Genomic DNA, 16,456 nt, shown 5'->3' on the forward strand with positions numbered 1-16,456 from the left:
AGCAAGGATCCCAGAATTTTAGAGTACATTGTCATAATGCTACAACAAATCCAACATCGAATCAACATCCAAAAAAAAAACAAAGCCACGGTTTTGATCAATTCCCCCACTACCCAAAATCATGAAGTTGTTTGCACGGCAACCGAGAAGGCTAACAAACTCTACATTGAACCCAGCAAACCACCCCTCCCTGACTTTCCTTTGCAGACGGACATCATACTGAATGATCTGAAAATTACCCTTTCTCAGGTGTATGATGTCATAAAAAAACCTAGACACTTCAAAAGCATGTCGACCCGATCTCATCCTGGCTGTGCTATTAAAAAATGCTCCATTGAGGTTGTTCCAGTTCTCTCCAAATATTTCAACAAATGCCTTTACAAATCTTGCTTTCCTGATTGCCGGAAAACTGCTTCTGTGGTACTAGTTTACTAGAATTCTGGCGAAAGAACAGGCTCATTAAATTATTGCCCCATTAGCCTCCTCCTGCTTTTTGCCAAAATATTTAAGTTCATAATTAACCAAGCTCTAGTCATTCACCTTACAGTTGCTAAACAATATGGATTTAGGAAAGCCCGTTCTACAGCAGATATCCTAACTGTAATCTCTGAATGTATATACCATACACTGGACAAAGCAGGGGAGGATAGAGTGATAGATCTAGATATATCTAATGCTGTTGACAGGGTATGACATGATGGTATTCTCAGGAAAATCAGATCATACGGTATCACTGAATGAATACTTAACATAATCAAATGCTTCTTAAATAAGAGAAGAATCCAGGTTGTCCTCAACGGTCGTACATCTAAGCAATATTATATAAATGCGAGTGTACCTCAAGGGTTTAACCTTGGGCCTTTATTATTCCTAATATTCATAAATAACCTCCCCGATAAAATTTTCTCTGAGATGGGTATATTTGCTGATGATACCATGCTCTATAACAGACTCGAGGGGAAAACGAATGAATGCATATCTAAGACAATAACAGAAACACTAGAGAAAGACCTCCAATCTGTAGTGGAATGGGGACAAAAATGGATGGTCACATTCAATGCTGCTAGGACTAAGCTTGTTTTCTTCAATAATTACAAGAAATCTTTTCAACCACCAATAGCTATGTCTAAATATAATTACCTGAAAGTACTTTGTTCAAACTCCTCGGCTTAACGTTCACTGGGAACATGATTTGGAACAGATACATTGTAGCATTGCCAGGGCTGCTGCTAAGAAGGTCAGCTCTTTCTACTGTGCTAGAAAATTACACCTGAAAGTACCCTGTACATCTACAAGGCCGCCATTTGCCTATGTATGGCGTATTGTATGTATGGTATATTGTATGTATGGCGTATTGTATGTATGGCGTATTGTATGTATGGCATATTGTATGTATGGCATATTGTATGTATGGCGTATTGTATGTATGGCGTATTGTATTGTATGTTGTCACATTTGGTGCATCTGCTACTACTCTCGCTCTTGGACAGGATTCAAAAGAGAGTTGCCAACCTGATAGGAACTGTCACCAAAGCTTCAACCTCTGTCCCATCGAACTGTTGCATCCCTCTGCCTGTTCTACAAGTATTTTAATGGATGCTTTTACGAATTCCAAGCCCTTGTACTCCCTCGACGTACATACCCCTGACAAACCTGACAATCAGCAAAATCCCACCCCAACACAGTAGAGATCCCTAAATGTAAGAAAGCCTTCTACTTCAATAATTTCTTCCCCAGAACTGTTAGACTCTGGAACTCCCTTCCAGGTTCTTGTTTTCCCAACTGTACTGACATGCAGAAGTTCAAGTGTAATGTGAACAGACATTTTGCTGCTCAACTTCCTACATAGTATCCCTGCAACTTGTGTTCCTGGTAGTTGTCCTCTACTTAGCCTTTTTTAGGGTGAAAATGGGATAATAAAAAAAAAAAAACAATATTTCCTCCTGTATCTGAAAACACACTAAGTGATATACGTATATCTGTATGTGATGTTGCCAAGCTAATCAAAAACCTTGATTCCAGTAAAGCAACTGCCCCGGACGGTATTCCAATTATAGTACTCAAAAAACTTCAACCAGAACTAGCGCCCATACTTACAAAACTATTTAAACGTTGTCTTAAGGAGAATATCTTCTCATCTCCCTGGAAAATTTCATCAGTATGCCCTGTATTTAAGAATTCAGGTGATCGCTCATCCCCCTCTCAGTACAGGCCAATAAGTCTCCTGTGCGTCATGAGTAAGTTGCTGGAATCTGTGTTAAATACAGAAGTAATCAACCATCTCAACAAAAATAACCTTCTTAGTGACACTCAATATGGTTTCCGTTCTGCTAGATCTACAGCAGATGTGCTTACAGTTATATCTCATAGGATTAGCAAATCTCTCGACGGAGGCAACCTTTCTAGGGCAATTGCTCTTGACATATCAAAGGCCTTTGATAGGGTATGGCATAAAGGTTTATAAGATATCTAGCTATGGTATAGCTGGAAATGTCTTCTCAATTATTAAATCATTTCTTTCTGATAGTTTCATAAGAGTAGTAGTTGAGGGGCAAAAATCAGAAGCCCACAGTATTAATGCCGGTGTCCCTCAGGGATCCATCCTGGGCCCAACTCTTTTCCTGATCTACATTAATGATCTTTCAAATCACATCCTTTCATCATTTGTAGACATTTATGCTGACGACACTACCATTTATGGTAGCACATCTAAGACAGTAAACGACCAAGTTCTCTCCAATTCTCTCTCCTCTGATCTTGAGCATGTAGTACAATGGGGAAAGGAGTGGCTGGTTACTTTTAATGCATCTAAAACCAAGCTTCTCTCTTTACATCATCAACATTCTGATCCCCATCTGGCATCAATTGAAATGAATGGCTCTCGTCTTCAGGATGCCTCAAGTTTTGACAAGCTTTTGGGCTTGACCATTACTCATGATCTTAAATGGAACACGTACATCAAATCTGTTGCCAAGGCCGCTGGAAAAATGGTGGGATCTTTCTATCGATCCAGTAGATATCTCACTGCTGATGCAATTCTCTATCTATATAAGAGCCAGGTACGTCCAAGGATGGAATACTGTTGCCACATCTGGGCAGGAGCTGCTAGAAAGGACTTGTCCTGCCTTGATAGAGTTCAAAATAGACTTCGTAGCCTCGTAGGAGATGTCCTTTTCTCTTCCTTACAACCTCTATCTCACAGAAGAGATGTTGCGAGTTTGTCTCTGATGTATTGTTATTTTCATGGAAAGTGTTCGACTGAGCTTCAATCTATGGTCCCCCCTCGCAAAACTTTCACAAGAAACACTCGTCTAGCTATAAACACTATCAATAATTCCCCCACTCTTTATCTGTGCCTAAACCTAAACGTAGATTCCATGAACAAAGCTTCTTTCTTAGAACTGCACGCCTGTGGAATTGTCTTCCGTTTTCCTGCTTTCCGGCTGACTACAATATGGTTGTCTTCAAGTCTAATGTAAATAAGTTCTTGATGAGCCGTTCCATATAAGTTATCAAATTTAACAAATTTTCATTACTAATTATTATTATATTGTCCAATTTCTACTGTACACTCTTTAACCCTTATCCTTGAGTGGCCTCTTGGCATTGATAATGTGTTGATACCTATAAAAAAAAAAAAAAAAGAAAAAGTCCAATGTGAACAAGTTCTAATTGAATCGTCCCCCTAAGTAATCCAAGTTACAAAATTCCCACTGTTTACTATGCTAAAATCACAATGACTAATGTATACCTATTAACCCTTATCCTCGAGTGGCCTCTGGGCCTTGATAAGTGGTGACACCCATGTAAAAAAAATAATAAAAATAAATAAATAAATAAAACAGATGTATTTTTTGTTCATTGTGTTTTTAATCTTCTTTTTTTATTTATAGGTTGCTGGTGATAAAATTTTCTGGCCTTTAACGTGCCCCCTTAATGACATTCTCTTCTCCAAAGGATGTTTCCAAAACTGGATAGAATAGCTCCATTTTAATTTTTTATTCTTCAACTGTATGCCATAAAAAAACCCAATTTACTATTGATTTATGAGTGAAGAGTAACCATTTCTCCATTTTGGAACATTTTTTTTTACATAGGCATACTTATAAATCGACAATATCAAAAAATAATCCAATTTTGTGATGTCATGTAAATATGTATAAAAGAGTGAGGATAGAGAAGGAGAGAGAATGAGAATGAAAGGAGAAAGAAAAATAACTGAAAGAAAATGAGAAAATAAAAATGTCTATTATGACATCACGTAATTCATTGTTTACATTAGCCGTAATGGATGTTTTTTTAAGCAACAGCAGCAGTCATAATAGAGCGCTATGACTGACCTATATCATACTAAGAGTCTGTGGACATGCATGTTTATTTGAAAATAACTATAATTTAGGATTTTCAAATATATATAAAAAAACCTACTAAGCTACTTTCAAGCTGTCGGTTTTTATTATCTATATACACCTATCTTCCCCCACTCCTGTTAGTCTCTAAAGTCAAAGTAAGTGCCCATAAAATTGATAAGTAGGAAAATCTTGTTGACATCGAATTCAGCTTTAATTTTAGGTTAACATTAACTCCATGTATAATTTATATGCTGGTGTTTTTATTTAATAGCTATTCCAATGTTTACCTAGTTTTATTTTCATTATTTGATTATATAGTGACGTGAACCAAATAATATTTCTTTTTCGTTTCTATTTTTAGATTCTTGTTGATTATATTAAATTTCAATGTTGGCACAATATTATTTACAGCTGTAATGTAGATGCTATTTGTAAGTGGTTTACAGATGCAATATGAAAGTAGCTTTAAACTTGATGATAATTGACATTTACTGAAAGATCGAATGGAAGAATGTGGGTGTTGTATATGCATAATAAAACAATTAGTTTTAAGGTAAACATAATTAATTAGGGAGATGGAGGAAAATAGACAGTAGTAAGTAATGAAATTAAGTAGTATGAACCGTATATAAAACATGCCTGCTCATTAAAAGTAGGGTTTTAAATTCCTTTCATGACAACAAATACAAACATCTCTGTATTGTACTCTTATCATTTATATACATATATATGAGCAAATGTTTATACTTACACTAAGCTTTACTCAAATATTGAGCACTGTTAAAATATATACTGAAATATAAAATATCTGCTCCCTCTTCCTTACGTGCCATTGAAGTATATAGTCATACAACAATTTCACACTTTTTATACAGTCCTTAGCATTATTGTTGTTATCCCTAAGATATTTGAAGCTGCATTGGTTGGACAGTCTGCAATTATATCAAATTATATCAAACACTTTGAAGCAAACCAAAATGTATCTAAAATATTATCTCATAATATACAAAATATGTACTGAAACCAGAAATATACATAATTATCAGATAGACAAATGTGAATTTATTTATAGTCTTTCATTTTTAGTATTTAAAAGTGAAATAGATAGTTGTTTCTGTTCATTACGTGACGTGTTCCAAAACTAATGTCTCTTATTTATTAATTTTACCTGAATGGATCAAAAGGAATTGCAAATTGCATTGTTATGATGACTGAACTTATGCATTCATGACCTGAAAGTTTCATCTCTCTCTGTTGCAGATATGAGATGAGAGTATAAGAAAGCAACCTCTTGTCATGGACGTGCGTTAGATGTAGAGAGTCGTTATTGAATTCATGCATATAGAATGGTGGTGACTATGTAGAAAAATAAATTATGGAGCACAAACGATCGCTCATTTTAACAGAACCACTCCCGTCTTGGAAGCCCTTCAACTTTTTGAGTTAATGTTAGGAGGATTTAATTTTTGAACGAACCTCGAATTTGTGGGTTTCAGAGCTCCAGATCGTTGACAACTGGAAAGCACTGGAAAAGAAAGATAAACTTATATCATCACTATCAGTTTATACAGTTTCATTGATTGCACAATCATCAGATATATATTAGTAAATAATGATAATAAAGTCCTCTTCATATCAAAATACAAAACTGAAACGCTGACAGATGACAACGATTGGAATTGTGGAGGGGGAGGGGTTGCAGTTGGGTGTAGTGCTTCCAATTAAATACGTGTTCGTAAACGACAAACTTGTCGCATGCAGTGAGACAGAATAACTAAAACTAACAAATAGAGTAAAGTTTAAAGAGATGTTTTATTTCTCGCGTGCGCCTGTGAGAATAAAAATGTTATTGTGTACGTGTGTACGTGTGTGTGCATGTGAGGAGTGGAATTCAGTCCGCGTGCGTATGCGTGTCTGACGGTAGAGCTAATGTCTCTTGAAGGAAAAGGCTGGAAAAGTGTCCATTTGTTAAAACACTTACCGGGTTGATGTTGAGCGGCGGGTGCGTTGTCTCACCGTTTCATTGCGAGGCTGATTCCCAGAAGGAGCGAGAGAGAGAGAGAGAGAGAGAGAGAGAGAGAGAGAGAGAGAGAGAGAGAATTATCCGGGCATCCCCTTTTATATCTCTCCCAAGGGCAGATAACCAGGTCGCTTTTTGCGACACCTACCGGCTGGTTGGTGCAGTTATTGCTGGAAAGGAGCAGATAACTGCTACAGAATAATGGTTAGAGTGTTTGCTTATCGCTTAGGGTTCAATCTTTAATAGCACTTTGCTCTTTGTATGTGACATCATTGCAAAATACTGTGTTTTTTAGTTAAACCGACAACACCATTATTTTTACTACCAAAATGGAAGCAATAAAAATTTTTATAAAATTCACAATCTTTTCTTCAATTCAACCATATTTAGTTCAAATAAACTTCAGTCTATGTCTGCCTTATCCCCCAAATATCAGTTGTGAATGCCCAACAGTCTTTATCTTGTTTTAATGATAAGCACACTTGGATATGATATGTAAAGGTGTTAATATATGTGAAAGACGTCTTTATTTGCACTATCTTTATTTGCATTTCAGAAAATATTTGGAGGATTGTTTAATAGATTATGATTAAGGTACACTCTCAGATAAACATCTATAGCTTACACAATCAGGATCACACCTTCTGCTGATGCGACGATCATCAAAGTATCCCTTCATTATGTGATAAATCAAAGGAGGTTTAATGACTAAAACTTATTGTATAAGGCAGTCATAGATTGAAGTTTATGTGTACCAGATACAGAATATGGTGACATTTTTGGACTATCACCACAATTCTTGTTGAATGTGAATTCTGTTTTTAAGTTTATATTTCCAATGGAAGTTTAGAGCATAATTTGACACTTACTTCCATATGCGATTTGATTTATTAACTTGAACATAAAATGACAAAAATATTCGAGTCTTCACTCATTTATATAAATAAAATGAATGAAAATGGAAGACAGAATTTTAAGTTAATGAATCCAATCGAATATCAGACAAAAAATAATAAGGAAAACATAGCAATATACACAGATTAATCATAAATTGATATAACACGATTAATCAAAAAGCACGTTCATATAAAATGTCATCTTGGATCACTAACATTATCTTTTTACAAATCAAATATCCTCATTTATTAATTTTCATATTTTTCCTTTTATTTTATGCACTTTTATCAGTATTGCTACTACTTCTAATAATATTTATAATAAGAGTACAAACATAAGATTAATGATATTTACAAAATTAAATACAACTAATATAACGAAATGATACTGACCAATCACGTAAACTGAAACATTGTGTGAACAAAAAAAGCAGTGAATCAACATTATATGAAACGAAGAGGATTGAAACTATCAGAACAGATTAAAAATACTATATCGCATGTCTGCTGGACTCATAAAATCATAGCGGTACTAGAAAATGGTCATGAGAGTCAGGGGAAATATAATTGCTAAGGAGAGAGAGAGTATCATCGAGCCACCCTTGGAAGGGCATAGAAAGTACTTGAATCCTGAGAAAGCTTATTGCCATTCAGGTTATAGAGAAAATAGCAGCAAGAAATCAATGGTAGACGTCTGTTGTGAGAATACAAATGTATTCGCAATGGGTACCAAACGAAACCGTAAGTGCTGAAAATCTGGATCAACTTTATCTCATTCAGAGAACATCCCCTGTTCTTACCAGTGAGCAATCACTAATAATTACGCGTGTGAAAACTATAAAAAATTGTCTTTGTCATAGTAAGAATGATGAAAGCATATAATACAATGTGTAAAAATAGATAAAGAGATGAAAATTAAAGGCTTGATTTTTTTTTATTAATTAAGAATATTACATACAACTCCCTAATATGTTAAGCATCCTGAACGGTCCCATTAATTAGAATAAAAACTGAACTACAGCAGAAGCAACAATTGACGATGGCCACTTGAACCCATCAATCTTAGTGTAATGTTAATCTGTGAGTTTGTTGTAATTCTTAGAATTTATATATACATACACACACATACAGAGACATGTAAAATAAATGTATCATATTGTTTTTTCATCCAAAACTTACGGTTTACAAGCCCCCACTTATATTTTTCAGGTAGACAGCAAGTGAAAGATCCAACTAGATGCTATACTATACAACAGCAGATATAAACTACTGAGGTGGACTTTGCCACATACTGACACAATGGTAATGACAAGAAAGATTTTGTCGGGGACAATGTAGCTGATAGAAAGAGAATTCAATATTTCGTAGTCAAATTTCGGGAGACATGTCATGTGGCAGATGCCTGCATAGGCCACAGTAGTCGACATTTTCCAGCAATAATTCCTGACAATATTCAGATTTTATGGAAACGCTTTGAGCAATCCCCAGAAAAACAAAGCATTCATATTTCGAGTAGATTTATTTTGAGGATTTTCCATGATGACTTTAATCTTTTTGGTTGAAACATTAAATTTTTAAGAACAAGAAACATTATAAAAATATTAGTCAAAGGATCATGGCTTGCTGGATTTGATTTTCTTTAGTGACGAGGCTCCCTATCACTTTAGTGGAAACATCAACAAGCAGAAGATGCGCTTCTGGGTTCAGGTTGAGCCTTATGAAGATACTCATCCCCTTTAAGAGAAGTAAAAGAAAATTTATGTATGGATGTAAATGGACGAAATAGCATCATTCGGCTGTACTTCTTCAAAGAGAAGGATGCGAATTAGCTGAGGATGGACAGACCGTTACATTGCACTCATGCGGCAAAGTTTATTCTTGCACTAAGGAGGTAAAACAGAGTAGACATGAATAAGATGGATCGCCACTTCAATGTTCAGAGAGATCTTTGGAATTTCATCACTGATATTTTCTATTTTAGTTTACGTCTTTTTAGACACTACTTCCCAGAACTGAACCCAAGTGACTACTTCTCTGGACATTTTGATAATTTCAGCATTCGAATTGCCGCAGAATGCGCCTGGATAGAACATATCATTAATTAACTATTAGGGATAAACCAATGATAAGGTTTAAATTTCAGTCAGATTTGAAGAATAAAATCTCCCATCTTACAGCTATTATTCAGTAAAATATTTTCCAAAAAATATATATTCCTTATTTTGATCCCACTACTCTATATTAGTTTTAATATAACAATCGCTTACTCCCAGATTAAGCACTGAAATCATTAACAGACATTCTTTGATATTCACACGCCCCCAATGTGTGCATTTTTAACGTACATAAAATTTTATTGGCCTTACCAAATCATTATCTCTGCAACCTCTCTTTAAGCATGTGATGTTGATAGTCCGAGTCTTTTCTATATATACCACATTGAAATACATAATTATCTGATCACTTTCCTGTTTTCCTTGATCCAAAATTTTAGATCAAAAAGTAGTTGTATTCTTTTTTGGACCACCATGAAAAATCGTTCATGTAGCTGACTCTGTTCTCATTTTTATTGCCAGTTTTACTATTTTCTGCAGTATCTATCGCTGTGATGATCAGTCTTTCTGTATTCTGGGGTATGTATTTGTTCAAGTCTGCTTTTGTGTGATCCATACAGCATTCTACACCTACCAGTTCCCTTCTCCCTTTACATAGGCAGTTGGCATCATTTTTCCTGTATATTGCATTGTCAATGTGCATTAGATTTATAGCCTTCCAACCCAGATATCTAAGTTCTTCCTTTGTGGAACCTATGAAGAGTTCAGAATATCTTACTAGGGATACTGCCCAAGTATTTATTTATCAGGTTTCTACTATATAATCCCGTTTCTAAGAGTTTTTATTATTCTTATTTATTTCAATCTTCACTTACATTTCTATTGATTTGATAGAGTCTGTTTCCAGAACTTACGTTTCATGTTTTCCTCATCTCCTCCTGTTTGAGTATTTCCTCTCTACTGTCTCAAGTTTACACTATTTCCTCTCTAGTAGTGCACACTTCTCCATTCCAAATTCCATTCAAATGCTGTGGCTGAATATTCTGATTGTATTTATCACTTTCTCCAATTGCTCTCCGTTATTTTTAACATCGCTTCAGGTCATCCACATACATGAGTTGATTTATATATGTTAGTGAACTTGTATCCGGCATCATACTTCTCAAGTATTTTATTGAGTAGCCTCATGGCTATGATCAATATTATTGGTCATAGAAAAATTTATCTGCTAAATGCCTCTCAGTATTTTTATCTAATCTCTAATGCCAGCTGTTGTCCTACAGCTGTCAGTTCCAGTCTCCATGTTTTCACTTTCTTCTTAATAAGTTTGATAATTTTACTGGATAGTGTGTACATCTCCTAAAACTATTAATTGTGGAATTCTGTTGTGGGTTTTCTTCAATCCCTGGCTATATTCTTTTTTCTGCTTTTTACTTCTTTCGTGTCTTTTGATGTATGTACAATAGGTCGTGTTTCTCTTGTATCTTTTTGGCTTCCATTTTGTTTTTTTTTCTATGAGAAGTCTACGGTTATAAAGGAAATAATATATATCTGTTCTCCTAATCGTGCAATAAGGATTTTCCACGTGGTTGGATGGCAGGTTACTTATCATTAGTTGTTTTGGATCGTTCGGGTTTTGGTGTATTAATTGTCATCCATTCTAATATGCCTGTTTTCTTAGTTTTAAAATTACCTTGTATGTACTGTAATGAATTTTTGAAATAGTATGCATGTATTCCATTGCGGTCTAGTGCTTTCTGATTTGGAATTTTTCTTGAGATCAACGTAAGGGAATTTTCATTAATTTCGGTCCCTGTTCCTTCTTTCCCTTTCTGAAAGTATTCTTTAATCATTTTCATTCGTCTAGTATTACTGTTAGGTCATGTCATTTTTCCATATGCTTCCCCAGAAGTGTTTTACTTCTGTTATTCAGCGATTTTTATTTTGTCAATTTATGTTTTCGTAAAACTGACTTTCATTGTGTTCAAAAGGGCTATTCATTGTACTGTTCAGATTTATATTTACGTTGTCTCAGTACTCTGTGAAAGTTACTGAGAAGCCATTTTGTTCGTTTCTTCAATTCTGTCAATATCCTTGATCTAATTTGAATTTCTGCCGGAATTCCCTCCTAGAAATGATTATTACAAACAATTCTTTCGGTTGCTTGTTTTCTGCCTGACTACTTGATAGGTGTTTATTTTTCTGTGTAGCAAAATTCATTTATGCTTGAAAAGCATGAGGAAAAGGACTGATTAATTTTCTGCCTTATCTCAACACTTAATAAATGATATTTTGAAACCTGCGTAAACATACTTTGAAACCTGACTTAAATACATTTTAAATTCATAATATATATATATATATATATATATATATATATATATATATATATATATATATATATATATATATATATATATATTAGCTCCACTGATATAATATTTAGCTTTTTTTTATTTACCGGTAGAAATAAAATTCCTATAGATAGTAGGAAATGAGTATTTCTAAAGTTTGAACTTATATACCTATATAAGAGATCGAAATATGATTAAAACGTAACACAATGCAGTAACCACCATTTTTATGAGCAAAAGATCGCATAATATCAGCGAAGGAATGCAATTTATTTACAAAATTTACATGAGAAATATTAAGAAAGAGATAGAAAGAATAAGAGTTCGTTAAGAATAAGAGTTCGTTACTTGCGATTGATGATAGGCTGACGAGTTAGTCAGGACCGCTGTTGGTGGCCGATGCCACCAACAGGAGCGACTCTTGGTTATATGTTGACTGCTTGAGGGTCCAGCGTGAAAGAGAGCGAATATAAGAAACAGGAAGTGACGTAGCTATGTAAAAGGCGACAATCGAGTTAGCCTGGGAGTTTCAACTCCCACAAGCTCATGCAAACGTCTGTGTCTTTGTATATTCGCTAAAAACTTTTGTCGTGCGCATCGTACACGCACGAATGTAGAATCGTAAAAATGAGCGATATCTCGGACAAAAGAATATCGAAGAATTGGAAAAAAAACGCCCATTATTTCGTGTAGAAATATAGTTTTCTTTGAAGATGAGTCAGATAAAAACCTGCCTTTTGTCGCGATTTTCAAACTGCGCATGCGTGAATCGTCATCATTGATTAGTTCTTTCGTTTTAAATAGCTAAATTCGCCATATTATAGGATTTGTGTAATCGATACGAACCTTCAGTTACTAACTGCAAGGCCGTGCCCGGCACGCGTCTTTTTTTCTTCTTTTTTTTGCTTACAAAATTTTGCTTTCGGTTTTACTTTTGGCTGATGACACCCGAATCCCGTTTTTTGCCCCCCTCCCCTACCGCTCTCACAATGTTTCAAATTTCGACCGGACTACGCCCCCACCTCCCGTTGTTACATATTATTTTACAACCAGGCAACGCTGGGCGTCCCCCGCTAGTCAATATATATATTATAGTTTAATATACGGCCAAACTGCCAAGTATTTCATTGTTTCAAATTCTCAAGAATTTTGTAAAGTCTAAAATTAGATTCTCTTTGAGATGTACCAGACGTCTGGTGCCACACGGTCATTTCCAGATAGCCATATGTTGACGATTGTTGATCATGGAAGAACGCCAAAAAGGGCAATTGGCACATCAGATTGTCAATTTAGAAATAATTAAATAATAATTTGCACAAATTAGTGAAGAAAGAAAAGCTGATTTCTTTTTAAACAGACTGAGGAGCAATGGTGATGAAATTTTGTTCCTCACCTATTTCACAAGAAGGCAGATATGGCACAAGACCAAATTTATTTTATGGACCCACTCTTTCCATGAATGTAAGTTCAATGCAGGAACAAAATAATAACAATGTAATATTTACAAAGTTACTTTTTGAAAACGGTCCAAGTTGGTTGAAAGATTATTTGAAGATGACAACTTTGAACTTCAAGTTTTTCTTATATAATTCTAAACATTGTTTCTAAACATATTTAACAATTTCTTTAAATATACAAGATACGTTATTCTTTGTTTTTGTAAGTAAAATTACACTACTTGAACTAAATTTACCTACCTACGTAAAATACTTTAAGGAGTCTTCTTTTCATTATTCTTAATTATATGTATAAAGTAAAGTAGCTCGAACCAGTGAACTATTTAATATTAACGTTCAAATGTTACTTAAAAAATTTCTAAATTAATATTACAGCAGTGTAAAACAGAGTATTTTTTGCATGGTTGGAGTACGAGTTTCCAGGTTATTTGATTATTCTCGGGCAGTACACGTGCATTTTTCGGTTAGTTTCACAGATAGAAATGATTTAAAGGAGTAGCAATTCAAAGAAATGTGTGCTGTGTGATAAATATACATGTCCTTATTTGGAAAAGATGGCGTTTAAAATTGTAAGCTGATGTTAAAGTAAGTTAAGTTAAATCACTGCAAACAGATTTATTTACACGAGTCGAAATTTAAGATTCCCTATTCGGACATGTGAAAATTATGATATTGCATTTATTAATAGAAGTTTAGCTCAGTTCAAATTCAAATAATTTTAGTTGTATACGAAAAATAATCATAATTTGTCTCAATGTGAGTCCTAAATTACTATTTTGAGAATTTGTGTTTAAATAAGTCGAAATACATTCCTTGAACCAGAGTTACCTACCTTTGTTGAATATTTTTATATTCTCTATTTCAGTGGGTTTAGCTTAGCAATGTAAGATTATTTAATTGCCTTAATAGATAAAAGTATAGCCGAATTAAAATTCAAAATAATTGTTGTGCTATAAATATATATGAACTCAATTAGATTAAAGAACTATAACAATAAGAGACAGGTGTATTTTACTTTACGCATTATGTGTAATATATATATACGAAATAAGGGTTTAAAACGGAAAATTACGAAATTATGGTTTAAAACAGAAAATTATCTTAGCATAAAACCTAAGATGGCGGACATGTGGAAGCATGACTTTGAAATTTCTTTTCTCTAAATAGCATGTTTTCGTGTAAAAAATATTCTTTTGGTTGTTAAAATCAAATGGAAAAATCATCTGAAGAAGTTGGTGGCGATAGGATATTTTATGGACACATAAATCGTAAAATTGCCTTCCCACTTACGAAACAGCTGTAATGAAAAAAACTCCAGGAGAAAATAAACATAAGTTATAAAAAAGAAAAGGTAAGTCTTTGAATTTCAACAAAGTTTTGCACTATATATATATATATAGGTGTGTGTGGAGGGTAGTTTATTAGAAGGCAATACTAATGTGGAAATGTTGCAAAACAATAAAACTGAATATTGAATAGTAAGACTTTATTAATTAAATCTTACTCTTTTTTAACTTTCTCCGTTCATATGTCGGAATTTCATATTTTTTCAAGTGTTTCTATATTTTACAACATACTTATTTGTTAACAGTAAGTAATAAAAACTGCATATTGCTGTTCACTTCTAAATTCAGTTACATAAAGAATGAAACACTTATCCGAAATAAATTCAGCAAAATTGAAAACATATCACACACTGCATTAGAAACAAATAGATATTCTGCATCCACTACGAATGATCTTAGAATTAATACAAATGGATACTCCAAACCTTTTTTAACACTTGCTTTTTGGCGTTGCTACAGTGATTGCATAACAACCTGAACCTACCGATTCATCTGAAGAGAGGTCTAGATATATAGTAGCATACTCCAGACGTTCACTATGAGGAAATATAACGAAAAGACAGTGCACAGGCAACAACTCTTGCACAATGATTTACTGTCCCATTCAAACCACAAAATACCAAGATACATATGTAATATAGCACACACACAATGCACCAAGTTCAAAAGATTGTATATTAGTAGCACAATCAAACCACTGGACAGTTAAAAACATTAAAATATGCACACATCCTCTTTTAGGAAACAGTCACATGCTGAACTCTAATAAAGACATAATACTTAATACCAATGTAATAGAAAGAAAGAACATTTCTAAAATATTTAACTTTATATGATTGATTCTAAAATATATAGTCTGTTTTTATGCCAGTGTTTATGTAGGGAAAACATTATCACAACATTAGAGTTTGGAATCTTCAATATTATTAGTGGAAAAGTATAGCGTTTATTAAATGTAGTAATTTGATTGGCTTTGAATATAAATAAACAGATTTTATGAATATTATGTGTTGTTGAGATAATAAATATTATGGCTTGCTGGTATCCGGTTTTTGGATAAAAATTATCATATAGAAAACGTATACATTTTCTAACAGAAATTAAGTTATTTATATTTTTCCGTCACCGTTATTGAAAAATTATACTTTTACGTTTGATTCTATTTGCTTCGAGTATTTTCGAGATTCTGATTTCAATCTATTTTTAGATCTGGTTTTTCTTTTTTACAATTGATATTTTCTTTGTTTCATTTGTAACCAATTTGTAATTGAACTGACTTCTTCTGTTCAAGCTGAGAAAGAGCAATCAAGATAATTTCCATAGCTCCATTACCTTCAGGAAAAGTTGTCATTAGGGAAAATCCATATAGGCAATTTCATGCAGCAACTAATTTTACCATTTTTCACTAATTTTAAGGAATATCTTATTTTCTCATTGTATTTTTTATTCTTTTCATCAGTCACTTCGAACCTACGGCTACAATCTTCATCTACCAGAGAATACTCACACACAAACAAAACACGCACAAAACAGACATGCGTGTACATACATACTTATATTTATTTATAAATGGAAAGGTAATTTTCACGAAAAGACTTAATTTTTTCAGCTTTTATTTACCTTCTTTTTCCCCCCTATATATTTATACTTTCTTTAATTTAGTGTTTTATTTTAAGTCTTTTGTTTTATAAGGAAGGATGATTACTGTAATTATGAGGCGCTGGTATTGAAAGATATTAATGGAATGTTTGATTAGTGCCATATCATTATTAAATTCTTTTAAAAGTATTCTTATTGCCAGACTTTGAAGAACTTTTATGCCTTACCTCTCAAAGATAAGACCAATATTGCCATTATTTGGCACTGATTCTTTAATGTAAATTTGACAGGCGATGAAAACTATCTGATGGCATGGTATTATCAAAGAATATGCCAATGTGGCACATTAATATTAAACAAGGTTAGCAACAGTTAAAC

This window comes from Euprymna scolopes, chromosome 2, assembly GCF_053919585.1.
Source record: "Euprymna scolopes isolate OS-2025 chromosome 2, ASM5391958v1, whole genome shotgun sequence".
Lineage (NCBI taxonomy): Eukaryota > Metazoa > Mollusca > Cephalopoda > Sepiida > Sepiolidae > Euprymna > Euprymna scolopes.